This window comes from Polistes dominula, unplaced genomic scaffold (genome assembly GCF_049000335.1).
Source record: "Polistes dominula isolate Pdom_NZ unplaced genomic scaffold, Pdom_raw_medaka contig_73, whole genome shotgun sequence".
NCBI classification, from domain to species: domain Eukaryota; kingdom Metazoa; phylum Arthropoda; class Insecta; order Hymenoptera; family Vespidae; genus Polistes; species Polistes dominula.
Genome location: NW_028300951.1, coordinates 7,497,370 through 7,516,191, shown reverse-complemented (window position 1 = coordinate 7,516,191; position 18,822 = coordinate 7,497,370). Strand labels below are relative to the sequence as shown.

At 30.7% G+C, this 18,822-nt stretch overlaps 1 long non-coding RNA gene across 11 annotated transcripts in view; it reads right to left on the bottom strand.

Annotated features, from left to right (window-relative positions):
• The window catches only part of LOC107069083 (uncharacterized), a 35,014-nt gene that overhangs the window by 14,589 nt on the left and 1,603 nt on the right, over positions 1-18,822 (bottom strand). For 6 of the 11 annotated variants that reach the window (XR_016176445.1, XR_016176443.1, XR_016176439.1 and 3 more), the window contains exons 2-4: positions 9,282-10,213; positions 7,479-7,719; positions 5,904-6,099 (exon numbers count right to left, since the gene is read on the bottom strand). This is a non-coding gene — a long non-coding RNA (uncharacterized LOC107069083). Of the gene's footprint in view, positions 1-621; positions 6,100-7,478; positions 7,720-9,281; positions 10,214-18,822 lie in introns of those variants that run through there. The other 5 variants (XR_016176440.1, XR_001476078.2, XR_016176437.1 and 2 more) reach the window with 5 other exon arrangements.

Here is an 18,822-nt window from a genome sequence, read left to right as displayed (position 1 = left end):
AAGAAAAGGATTCCTAGCGAGCATATATGATCTTTACGTAGAGCGAATGATAAATGAAATTGAAAAATGAGAATAAAGGAAAAAAGAAAAACCAAAAAAAAAAATAAAAAACAAACAAACATGGATGATGATAATAATAAAATAAATAACCTTGTAAATTTCTATCCTCGTATAGATGAATGTGTAATGACTCTTATTATCTTCGATGTAGGATGTAGTGTGATAAATAATTAAGTACGAATGAAAGTTCAACGTCGATTTGTCGTTCATTTTGTTTGTGTAGAAAAAGAACAATGAATGATAATTGAATTATATATATATATATATATATATATATATATATATATATATATATAAATTAATTCAATTTAAGTGATCGAAATCTCTTCGAAAGATCAATATCCGTGTGAACCATCGTTTCTACAATTTTTAATTGTTAATTATTGTTAAAAAAAAAAAGATAGAACTAAAATTTATGATAAGGATCGTAGAAGCAGATTATCCTTTATTAGTATAATAGATAATTGTTTTCGATAGATTCTGTATATATGTACATTCTGTATAATAAATAATATACACTAATATATATATATATATATATATATATATATATATATATATGCATGTATATATATCAACATATTATCAAAATATATATACATATATATATATACATGCATATATGAGAAACATATTTAATAAATTCTAATCCCAAGAGAAAAAGTATAATACATCTAATATTATTCCTATCATGTAATATTAAATTCAATGTTCCGACAGTTTATTGGACGAGAAAAATCTCCATCGAGCCCTTTTTAAAGGGCTGCTACTGTTCTATATTTCTTTTCTCTACTCCTTCTCTTTCCTTTCCCTTTTTTCGATCCACGTCGGAAGCCAACGTAGCTTGAGTGACAAGTTTCCGGTTTCCGTTTCCCCGCGGCCATCTTGTTACCGGTTTAGATTTCCTGAAGGCACCCCCTATCGTGCTTTGCTAAGGGTCACTAGCCTTTTAAGACGGTATCTTGTACTAACAATTGTATCAATTGAGCATTTATTTAAATCCTCATTTATTTATTTTCCTTACGAAAAAAATCGTCTCCATTTTTTATTACTTCTACGTTGATAGAGAAGAAAATTTTTTTCTTTTTTTTCAGGATAAATTGTGAGAATGCCTAATTATTTTCATAAACATTTTCAAATTACGTTACCCTAGCAAGATAAAAAATTGTATTTTATTAAAAATTAACTAATTACTTTTTAATGCCATCCACATATTTCCAATAAAATTCCTACGTGTATATTAATTTTGCAAATCTTCTATTAATAATATAATATTTAAAAAATAAAAAATTATTCTAATATATAAATTTGAAAATTGACGAAAGAATTTTATTCATAAGCTTGTACATATATGTGCCTATTATTATGAAAGTGTAACTGTATAAGTCAAAATTAAAAAAAAAAAAATTATTTTATCAATTATTTCACACCACATTATTTTTCAACTCAATAAATTCAATGTAATTTTCACGATATTGTCAAAAATAAATAGTCAGATAATGTTTGTTATTTTAATATTACATATAGAATTCCTTTATTGTTCAAATATAATTCTTTAAATATCTCCAAATAAAAGATATATAACTTAAAAAACCATTTTCATAATTATGGGCACACATATAAATATATAAACAAATATACATATATATACATGTATATTTGTTTCAATCGTTATATCATATTATTTGAATTGAATTATTATTATAATTCTGATCGCAATAAAATAATTAGTATTAATATTTAATATACATCTTCTATTATATTTATTTTCGTGTTTTTGGGAAGAAGAAGTGAAGGGGGTGATTGTGTGAGGGAGTAAAAATAAATGTATTGAATCGAGAATATTAAAAGCTTTCCAGATTTCCTATAAAAAAAGGTCCAAAAAAGATGAGTCCCTTTAACATTTGCTATCTCTTCTCGTTATCCATGATACATAACGAGAGATGATGACGTTGCGAAGTAAATGGAGTGGACAGCGGCCGGCATATGCTTTGTGGCGATTCTCGAAAGAGAAAGAGAAAGAGAAAGAAATAGAGAGAAGTAATGTACAAAACGAAAACGCACCCCCCCGTAGAAGCACAGCAAAGAAGAATATGTGATGTCGAGGCCTGCGAAATGCCACTGTGCATTCAACCGAAAACACGAGATAACATTCAACCAGCTACACTAGGTCGTACCATGATTTATATGACCGCCTGTAATCTATAGATTTGGACATAGTCCACCGACCTTTACCCTCTCCCCCTGCCCCCTCTTACCCACCTAACAACCGTCAACCTTCAACCTCTAAACTACAATTCACATAATTAAACTATGAAAATATTTGTACGTTTTACAACAATAATTACAAATGTTGTTTAATCGCGAACGCTTTTTATCTATAAGCAAATTTCTTCATTAACAATTTTAAATTAATAATAGAATTTTTTGTTATCTATTAATTATAGATTCGATTCTCGTTACTAACATCCCTTTTTCTTTTCGTTTATTATTAATTTTAGATGATATTATAATTAAATATTCTTTTTATTAAAAATTAAAATATCTCTTTATGATAATGCTTATAATATTAAAATTTTAAATTGTAGTATAACATTTTAAATCCTACTTATAGATTCTTCTACTATTTTATTCGTTTATAACTTATTGAAGATGTTAAAAGAAAAAATTTAAATATCTCTCTTTACGATAATACTTACGGTATACATTTCTATATACAAATTGTATTGCTAGCCAATCGATAGAAGTAAAATAAATTGATAGTTTGTCGAGCAACGGGACGTCCCCTAATATTTCCGAATCTAATCGAGGGGGTGTGTTAGCAGCTACTACTCTACGCGAATCAAGAAAGAAAAAAAAGGATAAAATGAGATAAAGAGTGAATGAATGAAAAAGAGAGAAAAAGGCTGATAAAAGAGAAAAAAAAGCGAAAAAACTTTGACAATACCGTTGTAGAGAAGTGGACGGGGGTTGAAAGGGCAAGACCGTGTTCCGGACTGCTTTATTGCCTGATTTCCGTGGGGTGGACCTTACGTATAAAACGGAAGAGAACCTTCCTTACCATCTCTTTCTATCTTCCATACTAAAAATTAGATGGTCAGTCACATTACTATTCTTTCCCATAAAATCTAACAAATACAATGATAATAATAATAATAATAATAATAATAATAATAATAATAATAATAATAATAATAATAATAATAAACGAAAGAGATGGTGAAGGAGGAGGAGTAATCGAAGAGAAAAAAGAAGGGAAAAAAATATGAAAGCACCACCCTTTTAACAATCCTTTCACGTATAATCTCGATGACCTTGAAGGTCGTGTGACTAAAAACTCTAATTTCATGGTAACCAGTCGTTAAACAACAATAGTAAATCTACGATCTACCTAACACCGGATACGGTCTTCCTTTTTTACATATTTTTTTGTTGTCAAGCCAATCAAACTCGGGCACGTGCCGATGTCACTTTCGAGGATACTGAACACACGCGACCGGAAAGAGCATTCTAATTGTTATGGATTTACTATCCTGATAAGTTCTTCTTTATTTCTGGTTTTTTTTTTTTTTTTTTTTAAAGTATTCTTCGCTATCCTACTTGTGTCAGAGTGTGATATAGAAAAGGAGATAGGAAAATTCTTTAGTGATTTTTCGACATGCCAATTCTATTTCTATTTCTTTTTATTTCTTTCTTTCTTTCTTTCTTTCATTTTTTTTCTTCTTTTTTTTTCTTCCTTCCTTTCTTTCTTTTCGATGTACGATAAACGAACAGACAGAAAGTTTGGACGATTGAAAAACTTTCGCGAACAAGTTTCACCGTCTAAAACCCCCTCGACACTTTTTCTTACTTTTTTTCGTTAGAAAATCGAATGTTCTCTATCGAATTATTATATTCAATTGAATCAAAGAGGGAGAAAAAAAAGAAAAAGAAAAGAAAGGAAAAGAGAGAAAAAATATTAGAATTGTAAAAACGAATAAGAGAAAAAAAAACGTCTATGAGGAATTAATTGATTTGCAATATTAAAAATAAATGTCCGTTCCCGAAAACAAAAAATGTTTCTTCCATTTCTTTTTAAAAATGAATATTCAATTGAATTTATTGAGATAAATAAATTATATAGAATCATAAGAATTAAGAATGTAAAAGTGAATGTCTTTACAGATTTATGATATGAAAATCAAATAAAAATAAAAAAGGAAGAGAAGATAGAAGAAGAAAAAATGAATTCTATTTTTTTCTTCCTTTCTCTATATTTTGTTCTTCTTAAGATATGAAAAGCTAAGTGCAAGAGGAGGTATTGGATACTTGCCAGAAGGAATCGCATTGGTTGAGATTATAAGTCTTTGAGGGTAGAAAAAGCACCGAGAGTAGATTAATCAAAGGAGAAATTCCGGGCGACGAGCAACCACCGACAAAGCATATTCCCCGCTAAGAATGGATCGTTTCCGGTTCCGTTCTCTTTATGGTACATTGCGGCTCAGCGATGTATTAAGATTACTTAATCAATAAAATCCCGAATAAGAACGTAAAAACTAATTTCTTTTTCAATTATTTATCATTCCCTATAGATTATTCCTTTCCAATCCTTTTTTATTTTTTTAATTTCCCCTTTCTACCCCCTTATTCCACCGTAACCCATTTCTCGTTATAACTGAAGACAAAATTTTGTCAAATGTTCGTTTGATTCTTTGAAAAGTATATTTATGGATACGCATGTATGTATGTATGTTTGGTATGAGTTTTCTGGTTTGTATTAGACACGTGTATCAAATGGTTTAAACGAGTAGGAAAGTTGGACAAACAGGAATTTGATCGAACCGTTAAAATGACCAAACATTGACACTCGATATCAATACTTTCATTCTCAATTAACGTTAAGAGGTGTATATATATACAGGGTGTCCCATTTAAATCGATTCATTTAAATATTTTCAAAATAAAATATGTTAGACGATAGTTGCATGGTACGAATCGAATAATATACGAAATGCACGTTCATTCTATTTCTGTGAAAAGTCTCTTAGAAATATTTTTGAAAATATTATTTATACAATATATCATGTCAAATAACAAATTCTTTGCAATAGAAATGAGATACTATTGAAATGAAAAATGATATGTTGATAAATTAAATATTTACATGTTCATTTTATTTCGTACGATGCACGACTTGTAGAGGTTTGTTTATTGTTAATGATAGAAAAACAATGTGTTAAACAAAAATTGAATGATTTAAAATAACACATTATTTGATATTATTAATTTACTATCAACAGTTTCATGGATCGATTTAAATGGTACACTCCGTATATATAAGCCATTTATTTTGAAAAATTGACTTATGCCATTTTTTTTAGGCTCATATATATATATCTAAATTGACATAACAACTTTTGCAACGAGTATTACAATATCTTTGAAATATTCCAATAAAAGAAAAGATAATATTTATTTAAGAACGATCTCGCAGATGTGTTAAAAATATCGATGACATTCCTTTGAAAACAGAAAAAGAAAAAAAGAAATGTTTATATTGCGTGTCTTCCTCGTTCAATAAAAGATAAAAATCCTCGTGTAAATCAGTGTGCAAATGGTAACAGGATGAGAAAAAAAAAAAAGAAGGAAATAAGAAAAGTTGCAGGACCTTTTTCAAGCGACGGCTCGCTTTAAGCAGATTTAGCCGCGAAACCAGGAAACGTTTAAGAGGGTGAAAGAACAACTTTGAATTAGGGGTTGGTGTAAAGTAGCTAGGAGAGATGAAGGAAAAAGAAAGAAAAAAAAAAGAAATCCTTCCCTTTCATTCCCTAGAATGCTTTTTCTACGTCTATTGATATACTTACTTATTATTATATACGATCCCAAAAATTTTGATTTCACATAATTGATCTTTTGCTCCGTTTCTTCTTTCTCCTTCCCTCTTCTTCACTCTTGAAATTGTTTATCTACACGATGCTTCTGAATTTTTCTCTCTCGATAAACTTTTATTCAATTCTTGTAAGTTCTTTTTCAATTTTTGCTTGCATACTAGAGTAATATCTGTAATAGAAAAATATACACAGTAATATATGTATATAAAGTAAAATAAAAATTAATTATTCTAAATGTTCGTATTGATTAATCGTAAACTTACAAAATTTGATCCTTTTAAATTTGATTAAATGAAAAATTACAAATTCTATGCGATTTTTATGCTAAGTTGATATTAAAGATATCGTCATGGTTTTTTTTATGAGCAAGCATAAGTTAAAAAAAAAGCATTGAAAGTCGAACGTTCGCCGGTACCAATTGAAAGAACCCTAATTTGATGAGCACGTGTCGACCAATGACACTCCCACGCCCTGTTCTCGCTATTTTCCATCAACTTACAATGAAATGTACTATACGACACACGTATGAACCATTAAACGATGGTTATGCTGATATTTAGACATATGTTTGTACAGAAAATCCCGTGGAAAAAAAAAGACAATCTATAAACTCGAATTACAAAACACTTGTTATTTCTTTTTTTTCTAATCATTTTTTTACTTTGAACATATTAAAATCTATAAATTAATTACATGAACAAATTTTCGACAAGAAAAAATAAAAATAAAATACAAATGATCACTAATTATTAAAATTAATTGATAAATTCACGAATATCACTTGACAAAATCGGTTCAACAATTTCTGACACTGATCCAAAGATTGTATTCGAATAAAAAGAAAAAAGAAATTCAGACTACTTGATCAATAATCTCTAACTATGGTAATAGAATTACAAACCACCCTGTAGAACATATTCTTTCGTTCGAAAATCTTAAAGATTATATATCCTTGAAGGATTTGCCTCTAGCCAAAAATTGTCATGGAAAACATTGTTCATTGAAGTTTGGCGTTAGCGCGTGCATTGATTTGTCGCTCAATTTCCTTCTAATATTTTGTCCCAAAGGACACCTCCTGTGAGAAGCTACACCACTCTCTCTATTTCCCTTTCTCTCTTTCTCTCTCATCTTTAAGCCGTCGTTTACTCAAATCCAGGCACAATGCAGTTGGAAACGCAGTTGCCTGTTCGGTAAGCCTGTTAAACGCAAACATTTGCAACAATACAAGCTGAAAGTGTATTTGAAACGAAATAGTACTTTGCTTTTTCGGGGATGAGGGAATGGGAAAAGGGAAGGGGGAGATAAAATGGGCTCTGGGTGTTGCCCTTAGCCGCCAGTTCGATTATTCATCGCACAAACATCCGATCTTCTTCATCGTAAGAGAAATTCGAATGAAAGAGAGAAAGAGAAAGAGAATCGTCATCAGAAAATGAAAAAGAATGATAGAAATACGATGAAGGGTGGAGGAAGGAAGAGTGGCGGTTAGAGGGGAGGGTAGGTGAAGGGTCGGCCTCCCCCCTTTGCGTTCTACTTCTCTTGTCCTCTCACCTGGGCAAAGGCGTGGCTTTTGCGACAGTGGTCGATAACGCTGCTACCAGTAGCAGGGAGGGAGAGAGGAGAGGGATTGGAAGGGGGTGAAATCTACCCCCCTACTTTCAGAACCACCAAAGATTTCCCTCCTGAAGGTAAGTGAACGCAACGAGAGCCTTTCCCGCGAAGTGAGTACTTCTACTGAAGATTCCTCCTGGCAACTATCCAATCGTTTACTGTTTATTCACGGATTTTTATCCTGCGCAGAACAAAATAATTAAGGTATTATTAAGATTGTTTTTTTTTCTTAATTCTTTATTTATTTACTTCAAATTGTATTTTTTGTTTAAATAGTCGATAAGGTGTAGAGCCAAAATTCGCGGGGTTTTCTTTTTTTGTTATTAATTTGCATGTATTCGAGTATGTTCAAAATTAATTAATTGCAACTTTGATATTTAATTAATGATAAGTTATTTTATAATACAATAATACACAATATCATATGGGAAGTAATAATAATGGTAGTTTATAAGTTAAACGTACGATTTGTTTCATTTAAATATTTATTGTACTCAATCGTAAATACTTTTTGTTGAACAATAAACAGAAGGTCATAAGTTGCGATAAAAGTGTTAAAAAAAGATTTTTCTCAACGCGAATGAAATAAAATTTGAATAAATTTCGTGCAACAAACCGATCTTGCACAATAAGATAGTTTGCGCTTGGATCATTTCCAAGGTCATTTTTTTGAGAAAAATCATTTATTTAACACACGCAAGGAGCCTTTATAAAAATAATTGACACGTTCTAAGAAAACTATTTGGAAAAGGTATCTCTCTTGAACTTGCCACTCGTCAAGGCAAATTCTAACGTTTCGTATAATATTAAAAGCTTTTTAACGCAACTAATATTATATTAGCACGAACTATTGCATTTAATTAATCTCCAAGAAGAAACATTATCAAGGAAAAAGCTTCATTAAGCTTTTTAAGTTCTTGAAGAACTTGTTTTGTATCTTACAAGTAGACATTTCCGATGATTAAAATAAATTGTTAAATAATTTACTCTGCGTATAATTGGTTTAAGTAAAAACATGGAAATAAAAGATTATAAAGAAAATTAATGAAATACAATGTTTTAAACAAAAAAAATTAAATTAAAATTTACCGTAAGTGTGTGTATTTATAAATATTAAAATATCAACGTACTTATCACGACTAGTTTCTAACATAGTGATCAGATAATTTCACGACAATTTAATCTGCAAATTGAAGAGGGAGATCTATTGGAACTTTATCAAATATTAACGAAACGATCAACGATATCTAACTTATATCGGAGGGTTGAATAAGTTGTTCGGTGGTAGGTAGAGATTCAGATAAAAACATCGTGTCAGCTTTACGCCAACTAAAGTGCAGATTTGTGTTAGCGGAAGTGAGGTAATAGCTTGCGTGGAAGCTCATCGTACATGTCTGTATCCTATTGTCTCACGAATTCTCTAAAGCTTCTAAATCTATATGCGTATTTGTATACGTACGGGATCTATATAGAAAATAATAACAAAAAAAAAAGATTATTATTAATAAAATTATTCGATCCATTTAGTATTTGCAAAAGAAAAAAGAAAATAAGGAAACTAAACGATACGATAAAATTGAACGAACATATTTTGGCGTGTACTTTTTTTCAACTATAAATATAATAAAAAAAAATCAAATAAAACAAACGAATATACTATATATATATATATATACGGATAGATACAAGCATTGAACTAAACATCCAATAAAAATTGGCTGAAATTTATCAAAAGATCGTCACCTTTTCAAACTGATCCAACAAAGAAAAGTTATCGGTAGGTATTTAGCAAACCGACAAGTCCCTTTAACGTCAAATCCAACAATGTACAAGTTTTCCAGCCGTTTTCTTCGAAATCGATCGAAGGTTTATAGCAATAGAAGAAGTAGCATGCCACAGGACAGGACCGCACAATTTTAACAATGGCAAACACATCCGGCCAATTGTCACGCCCATGAGCTTCGACTTTTCCTAGTTACTCTTCTTAAACGACACGACCCCTCTTCTCTCTACTCTCTATTTTTTTCGATTATGTTCATCCAAAGATTCTATAACTTCTCTTCTTCCTCTTCCTCTTTCTCTTCCTCTTCTTATTCGTCTATTTTCTTTTTTTCTTTTTTTTTTGTTGATCAGTATTATCTAGTAGTAGCCATGTGCTTGTGCTTGGTCAAGCAGCAAATACGAGGTCGCAATCGATGAGAAGGAAATGTTTATGCCTTCATTTGGAAAAGTGCACGAGTTGAGTTTATTTTTCTTGTCCATTTCCCTATCCTTTCAATTATTAATATTTTATACTTAAGTTTTTTTTTTACAAAAATAAAATCCTTCTCTTCCTGTACTGTTTATCAAAAATATTTAATAAAAAGTATTGAATTGTTGATAATGTAAAAAAAAGAAAAGGAAAAAAAAATATGGTGTATACTTAGGATCTGTTGTTGATCGTGCTAGATCGAAATAGGAAGTCCCTAAATACTTGGAGGTAGAGAAACGATAAATCAAAATTCTTTTTAGACCAGCTGCTAAGTAACACCAGTGGATCCAATACCATCGATCGCGTGTAACCGGTATTATATTATAGCATCCTCATCGTCGGGCCCGTTTAAATGGATTTAAACTCGAAGGAGATGGTCTATTGGTAGAAGGAGACTTCTTTGTCGTCCATAGTTAAGAGCCATCTGAAAGAAGGAGGAAACGTTAATAAAAAAAGATCTATCAGTGTAAGTCTTCTCTTTTTCTCTCTCTCACTCACTCTCTTATTGATAGAAGAAGGCGTGTTTCCTGTTTTCTTTTTTTTTATCTGTTCCCTTCTTTTCTTACAAATTTTTACTACAATGGCATATGTCAAATTTGTCTTCGACTTTTATATCGATCGAACAACAACAATCTTAGAAATAACGTAACAAAGCGGATATCCTAAAACTGATTTTAATAACTAAATTTAATATTTTATTTTTATTAATATACTTTGAATTTTATTTATTAGATCAATAATTATGTAACAACTTTATTCTTATAAGTTTCTTTGTTTTATTACATTTATAGGGACAATTTGATGAGTTTTGATTGCAAAAGTGTAGACGTAAAAGAAAACAAAAGGGAATATTCGTTTAGAGGTTTGGTAGGAAAGAGGAAAGGGCCCTTTTAGAATCGGTCTCACGAGTGAGCACACCCCCAAAACGTCAGGGGCTAATTGATATAAACGCATGGCGTAATATACTTGTCATATAGGCGAGACCCTTTGCTCTATACCAGTACCATAAGCTAAAGTAAACGGTTGTGAGAGAAAGACAGAGAGAGAGAGAGAGAGAGAGAAAGAGAGAGAGAGAAAGAGAGAGTGTGAAATGGGAGGGTTCTAAGGCCTAAGCCAGGATTACGTTAGTCGATATTAGACTCGGCGGTCTAATGTTGGACGATCGTCATTACCATGTGAAAGACGACCTACAAGACACTGCAAACGAGCTTTTACGCTATTTATTTCTCAATCTAGTTCTCCTCAACATGCACGACGACAACTACCCTAATCATATCCATCTAACTTTATTGATAGAATATTTTTATTAATAATCTTATAAATTACATATTTCATTTTATCCTATATATTTTAAACCTTTACAAAATTTTGACGATATTAGAAAGTAATATCAAAACAAAATTAATATAAATATATGTAATCATTTGTTTAGAATATTTGTTTTAATGTTATCAATAATGTAATGGTTAAATTGTTTAATAATATTATTGGTTACACCTCGCAAAGAATGAAATTTTATTTGTGATACCCTTTGAGGGTTTAACGGTAATCAAAAATGTACAAAGTCACTTGAAATAATGGTTGGAAAAGGTGTGGTGTTATATAGGAAGGTCTAAAGAGGGTTCATGCTGATACTAAATTAGATGTATCATTTATGATTAAATTCTCTATTTTTAACAAAACATTTAGATATAAAATTATATTATCTATTTTTCTTAAATATGTCAAGATTTTCAATTAGAATATTTGTATATAATAAATGTTTTTATGTAAAAGATAAAAAAGTAATATTATTTCTATAAACGTTGTCTTAACTTGATTCATGATGAAATACTTAGCAGGGTGCACTACCCTTCGATGCCCCATAAACGTATTCATGGGTACTATAGAACACAAGTTAGCTTTTCTCCGAGGGTTCCAAGTTAACGTCATGAAATCAATGCTGTCGATATGAAGGCAGCCTGGCTAATAAAGATTGATGAGGTTTAATTAAACCCTCGATAAAAACGATACGTGGCAAAGACGAAATCAAAAGGCGAGACAATGGGAACATCAACTGGACATTTAAATGCGAATATTAACTGTCAAATCGATTAAAAGATGAGTCAGTTGTATATAAAGACGCAATTGTTTCAAACTAAAATATACATTTTAACGATGAAGCAACAAATTTCTAATTGTTCTTAACAATCCTATTGTATTCGAATTTTTTATAAATGAACAAAATTATTTGGAAAACAAAAAGTTCAAGATGATCTGTGATAGTCTCTTCTTCTTACTCAAGTTTTTTGAAATGGATCCAAGAGGACCACACCTGGTTGTTCTTAGGGTCCCATAAATTAGAATTTGTCAGCGTCCTTTTGGCTTCTTCTAACAAATTTGCTGAATTTCACGCCTATTACCATTGTCAATGAGCAGATGTCATCCTAACAAAAGGAATGTATAAAGTGTGTACCTTTTCACAAGTTTTTCACGAAAAAAAAAATAGAAAATAAAAAAGAAAAGAAAAAGAAAAATCTCAGACTCTATTTCTTCTATTCTATTTTGAAAATAAAACATTATTCGAATCGATGATGTAATAATAATCCTAATCACCTTGGATAAACGAAATTTTGTCCTGTTTTACTAAATATCATTGATGCGTGTATTAGCTTATTAAAATAAGCCTAACATACATTTCCAAAGGTAGACTATAGAGAAGAAGCGTTAGTGCGTGAAATCACGTTTGAGGAAAATATTTGTATCCGTCGTAGATTCGGTAGCTATTGTAGTTGGTCATGGGGGTAATAGTATAGCAGCAGACTAAATTCTGAAATGGTCTGCGGTCACGAAATTTCTTCTCTCAATGAATACTGACACCCCAAAAACGGTAGTGGCCCACCCAAATCGCTTAAATGTCATTGAATAGCTTTGATATTTTCCTATATCTATTGGGATTCAACAATGTCCTATATTTGTGGCCCTATTCATTGATACCTATGTGTACATGGACATATAATTCGGTAGCTGGCTGCTGTCATTTCTAATATCTAAAAGAAATAATACAAATTGTATAAATTGTGTATATAAGAGAAATGAAAAATGAAAGTGAGATAAACAGAGAAAAAAATGAAGGATAGATAGACATAAGAAAAGAAAAAAAAATGAAGAAAATGAGAAAGATAAAAGACACATTGAATGGAGATAGCAAAAGATGCATGATCCTCCTGAGACTTAGGTACGAAGTGAGGAGAGAACAGCTAATAAGGCGTATCAGTTACCAAGGAGACGTGATCTCCTTAACGGCAAAGAAGAATGGCGGACGAAAGTATAAGAAGAGGAACCAGAAGAAGACTTCGGAGGGTTGGAAAACTCATAAGTTTCAATTTACTCTGGGATCAACCTTCACCGACGGACTTTACGACGTAAAACTCTCATGCTCCCCATATATTGATTTTTCACCTTTTTGCAAATAACCAAAAACAATATATTTTTCATTTGTTATTAATAAATAAATAAATTATTTATTTATTTATATGTAAATTAATGCAATATAAAACATGTTTGTTTAACTATAATTTGAGTTGAGGCAAAAAATTTACTTTCAATCAGTTCACGTTTAGCAAGACTGAACGTGGATTTCTAAATTTGAAAGCAGTTTGAGAAACGTGAATCAAGAAATTGGGTCAAGTGCTAAGAAGATATAGAATGTTGTAATACGTTTATACCCGGAGCCTAATTCGTGCAGGTCACTTATTGTTAGCCAAATTTTGGGACACACGAGTTTCATACTTGTTTTATCATCTTATCACTATTATTGTTATACAAGTAAAGTACAATAGTACGATCATTATTTTAACTAATTATACTTATTGTAAATTACAACTTACTACCTTTAATTAATATATTATTAATATCTTATTAATTATAAATATTACTTATATAAAATACATTTTTTAAGTATAACGATTTAAACTAATTATAATAATCAATAAACTATTGGTACGTTGTATCATACAAATTTATACTATCGATATGTTTTAATTAAATATAGTAATATCTGTTAGTAATCATTTAAAATAAAATAATTGGTTATGCGACAGTGTAGTAGTTACCTATGAATAAGAAAACATTTCTAACTATTGTTAGCAATACACAATCATTACCACCTGTGTCTTGATCATTCTCACGAGAGCTTAAAGGTCTCGACCTCTCGCGAGCATTAAAACGACACGGTCGTGCATACTCTAAACGTGTGTCATGGCATAGTCTTGTTGATGGGTGCCGATCGTCATCGTATCCGTACTCTTCTCTTTCTTTCTTTCTCTTTCTCTTTTCTCTTTCTTTCTCTCTTTCTCCCTTTGGCCGTGGCCGAATTGAAAATAAATGCGACGCGTCTCTCATGTATATCTGTATTGCCGGGTCTGACCGGTATACACAAGAAGACACTACAAAAATAGCCTCGCATTTAGAACACCCGGTACATACATACTCATAGCGTCCTAAGAGGTCGACCTATCAAAAGTGCCAAATCGAAAAAGATCACCTTTCTTCCGTCCTCCTTTACTTATTTCCTTTATTCTTCTATTTTTCGTTTGTGTTTTTCTTTTTATTTATTTATTTTCTTATATTCAAATTAAATATATTGCATCGCGATAAATATTTTGCAAAAAACATTTTTGTTAATAAAGAATATGGGACGGTAAAATGGGAATGTATGTCACAACCTAGTATTTTGAAAATAAATAAAACTATAAACGAAGAAAAGATTGAAGTAAATATTATTGATAAATATTCAATAATATTTGAAAGAATTTTATTTATAACGTTTATAACGAATAGATCTATTTATTCAATTGAATTAAACATTAATGGCAAATTTAATACGATTGAAAATTCTCGGTAATACAAATCTGAAAGTGTTTTTGTCTATAAACAAGTTTAAATATACCAAGTATCTTACTGGTATATAAATGTGTTTACTCTTTTGGATTCAAACTTAAAAAATGGAACAGTAAACAGGTTGCAAATAATTCTATTAACAACTAAAGTTCACAATGAATATATTTTAAATTTGACGTAGTTGTAAGTCGGTGTAAACATCTAAACTAATCCATAATATTGTACTGTAACAAATCCAAATTGTATAATCATCACGAGTTTTCTCTCACGAGTGTTCTTTTAAGAATAAATAGATCTATGGATCAATAAGGATCGAATCACAATTTAAATTCATCGATCGAATAATCGTCTTGACTAGTCGTGCTATTTTTACTAAACGTTTATAGGTGCTATAGCAAACAAGTAAGATTGATGATTCGCTTGTTATAAAAATACGAAATAAACTTGTGACTTTATGTACACATATACGTGTTTGTCGTGTGTGTGTATGAGAGATGTGTTTTAGATAAAAATATAATTTACGTTCATGTTATTTTTTTGTTGATAATGTTCAATAATTCTTCAAAATGCAACATACGAGTGCATAGTTGACATTAAAAAGAAATGAAGGTGTTACTCTAACAGGACTAACGCGCTAGTTTTCACGAATCACTGGCATATACGGGTCAACGAAAATAGACTCCCACGAGAGTAGGAAGAAACATATCTAACAGCCTTTCTGATTTTCCTAAATGCGGATGGCTAAATTGTGACGTCACGACGTCCCACCATCTTACTCTAAAATACAAAACATCTTCAATTAAATTCATACCAAATAAGTTCAACGTAAACTAAACGTATATCTAATATAAATTAAGATATCTATGAATTATAAATCAAATTTTTTAAAAATCTTAAAATGCATTTAGAAAAAAAACAAATCAATGAACAAATTAAAGAAATAAAGTAAAAGTAACTGTAATAAAATTATCATTGAAAAACTCTAAGAAAATTGGAATAATTATAAATGTATGAGTCAACATAAGATACTATACAAAACTTTAGAAACTAGAAGATCGAAAATAAAAGAATGTAGAAAGGAAATAATCAAAGAAGGAAGGAAGTAATTTCACAAAAACAAAACAAAAAAAACATCTTCAAAAGTAACGGGGGAGGAAGAAATAATACAATCGAATATGTAAATGTAAGGCGAATACTTCGAATCTCGTTGGTAAGATCGACCAATCAGGAAACGTTGGCGGGGGTTGTGCCATAAATGTCGCGCAGAGGACCGCGAAAACTTGCCGACAGATCGGCGCCACTGTACCGACGTTCGGTATACTAGTCCACATTTTTGGCGGCAGCCGTCCAGTGTAAGGTCCGAATCCCGAACCGAACGGTCATCCGAACTTCTTAGGTAAACATTTTCTTACATCGATCAATTCGTGACAAATATTTCAATTAAATTTCAATTAAAAAAAAAAAAACAAAAAAAGAAAAAAGAAAAAAAGGACATCAGAATAAAACAAGTTTTGCGTTTTTCGGACAACAATTACTGCGAGTTTTCATTCGAGTTTATCAAGATAATTATTATTATTATTATTATTATTATTATTATTATTATTATTATTATTATTATTTTTTTTTATTATTATTAATATGATAATTAATAATTAATTAATAATTAATAAATAATAATCGTAATTATATTCATTTTTTTGTATGGGTAAATTTTATATAAAAAAAGAGAAAAACAAATAGAAAAAAATATACATACAATGTAAATATATTTAAATAACGAGATTAGCGAAATCCGCGAGTGTGCTCATTTGACTGACGGCTTGCTTGGAGTTGAAGAAACACTGAAGAGACCAATTCAGCTGAAAAAGTTTGAGAAAATACCGTATTTTCCGTGAAGATATTAATTGAAGGAAAATAGTCGCTTGGCCATTTTTTACCTAGTCCTACTCATAATTCCACTAAGAAAGAAATTCGTATTTTCGCTAATCCTTCATATTGATAACACCGCTATCATTCCTGAATCATTGTTCTTCATTATTATTTCTTTTACTGTTTTTTTCTATGTAATTATATTAATAAATATGTGTGAAATATGACGTTGCTTGTAATAAATCCTAACAAATAATTCCTAGTATATTCTAATCACGCAAGTTACGTAATTTCTCTAATGATTAGGTGTTTGCAGTCATTAAACCTAAATAATATTTAGTTTTGTGTGATTATAAAGTTTTCAAGCAAAGTAACATTCAAATTTGTAACACCTAATCGGTAGAGAGAGAAAAAGAGAGAGAGAGAGAGAATGGCTAAGCATAATCCTAATAATAAAATCTAATAAAATACTAGAATATATATATATAAATGGTAGTCGCTATTAGTAGCCAGTCTGTGTACGTCATTCAATGATAAACTAAACGTAGTAAGAGAGAGCATCGTGTTTCACTCTTCTTTGAATGTTTACAAATTTCGTTAGTCTAATACCGGAAATGATGTCCATTTATGCATACGTTAAAGATTAACCATAGGATCGATTTTGCTAAAGACATTTCATCATCATCCTGAAATGAGAATATATCATTGATTATTATACGACACACTTCTAAATTCAATCTCATAAAGCTCGTGATACAAACGTCATAGTTATAACATTTGTTCTTCCTCTTATTCTTCTTGTTCTTCTTTAACTTCTACTTCTTCTAGCAAATTGTTTATAATAATTGGCAAGGCTTTGTTTAACTTCTTACATAATGAAAGACTGCGTATTTATAACGTCGGACGAGAATAGAATTTAGGCGGACCGAGTGACGCCAAATCCAAGACGTCTTTTATAGCCCTCTCACTCTCAACCCTCTCTCTCTCTATCTCTCTCTCCCTCTCCCTCTCTTTCTTTTCGTTAATTCTATCAAAATGTAAACTTATTTTCAAATTAATATTACACTTAAACGATCCAATTGTTTAATCATCTTACAACCTTAATGAATAAGAATATTAAATTATTTTCAACAAAATTAATTTATATCTCACTCGCTCTCTCTGTTCAGCCGATTTGAATTCATTCATAAAATAGTTGAAGCGTTTTAAGCGTGTAATACATAGATCGCATAATTCGCGACGTTTTGTCAAAAGTTATGCAAGTTGGCAAAGAGATCCTAGTCTTCCTGGCTAAGTAAACATTTTGGGCCAAGAACTTTGGCTAAGCTGTTGGATGTACAAGTAAGGTGTGTCGATTAAGTCTGACAATCGTTAGTTGGACTAGGATTAGGCACGTGCCTAAAATGAGATGCCAAAACTTTAAATTATGCGATTTTTTTTCCAACTAATTCAAGTGCCACCACCTTCTCGTTCCGTAAATGACGCAACCATGACGCATCAAACGGGAACCCTGTTTTCACATTAATTTTATATAGGGAAATTATTTATTTACTTGCCTGTGTACGCGTGCACGTTAGTATATGTGTCGACGCCTTAATACTAAAAGAGTATTAGATTCATCGGAAGATTTTTCAATTTTTTTAGGAATCTATATCGTCTTCGATGATTTGCTTCGAGTATATTTTTAGAAGGCATTTAAATTACACCTTCTCTTTCTTCTTCTGCTTCTGCTTCTACTTCTACTTCTTTTTTTTCTTCTTCGAAAAATTATCGTAAGATAGGATATGATTAATTTATAAAAATATTTTTCTAAATTTACATTTTTTTCTATTTGAATACTTTGAATATTCCTATCATTTCCGGTATCTTTCACGTTTGTAATTTCAAATACTTATAACTTCGTTAAATATCTCTTCTTGATTTTCAATATAATCTTAAAAAAGATTCGAAAATTAGGTTGATTAGGAAAAAAAAAAATTACTGAATGATTCGAACAAGTTTCTTCTAAGTATTGAGAAATTGGTTGAAAGGAATTCGCGAAAATCGGTCAAAGTCAGAGTAAAACTCGTCGAGTATGCTACTTATTACTCCCCAGATTCTAACTTCCACCTGTTTTCGACTAAAAACGGACTGGGGCCCGGGCAGACTAAATATAACAACTACGACGAATGAATCCAGGACTCTTGCGTCACTGCTCGTTGTTCATTTCGTAGGCACTTACTATTCGACATTGGATTAAAGATCATCGTTTTAAGCTTTTATTTAATCTCTTTGAAAGAGATT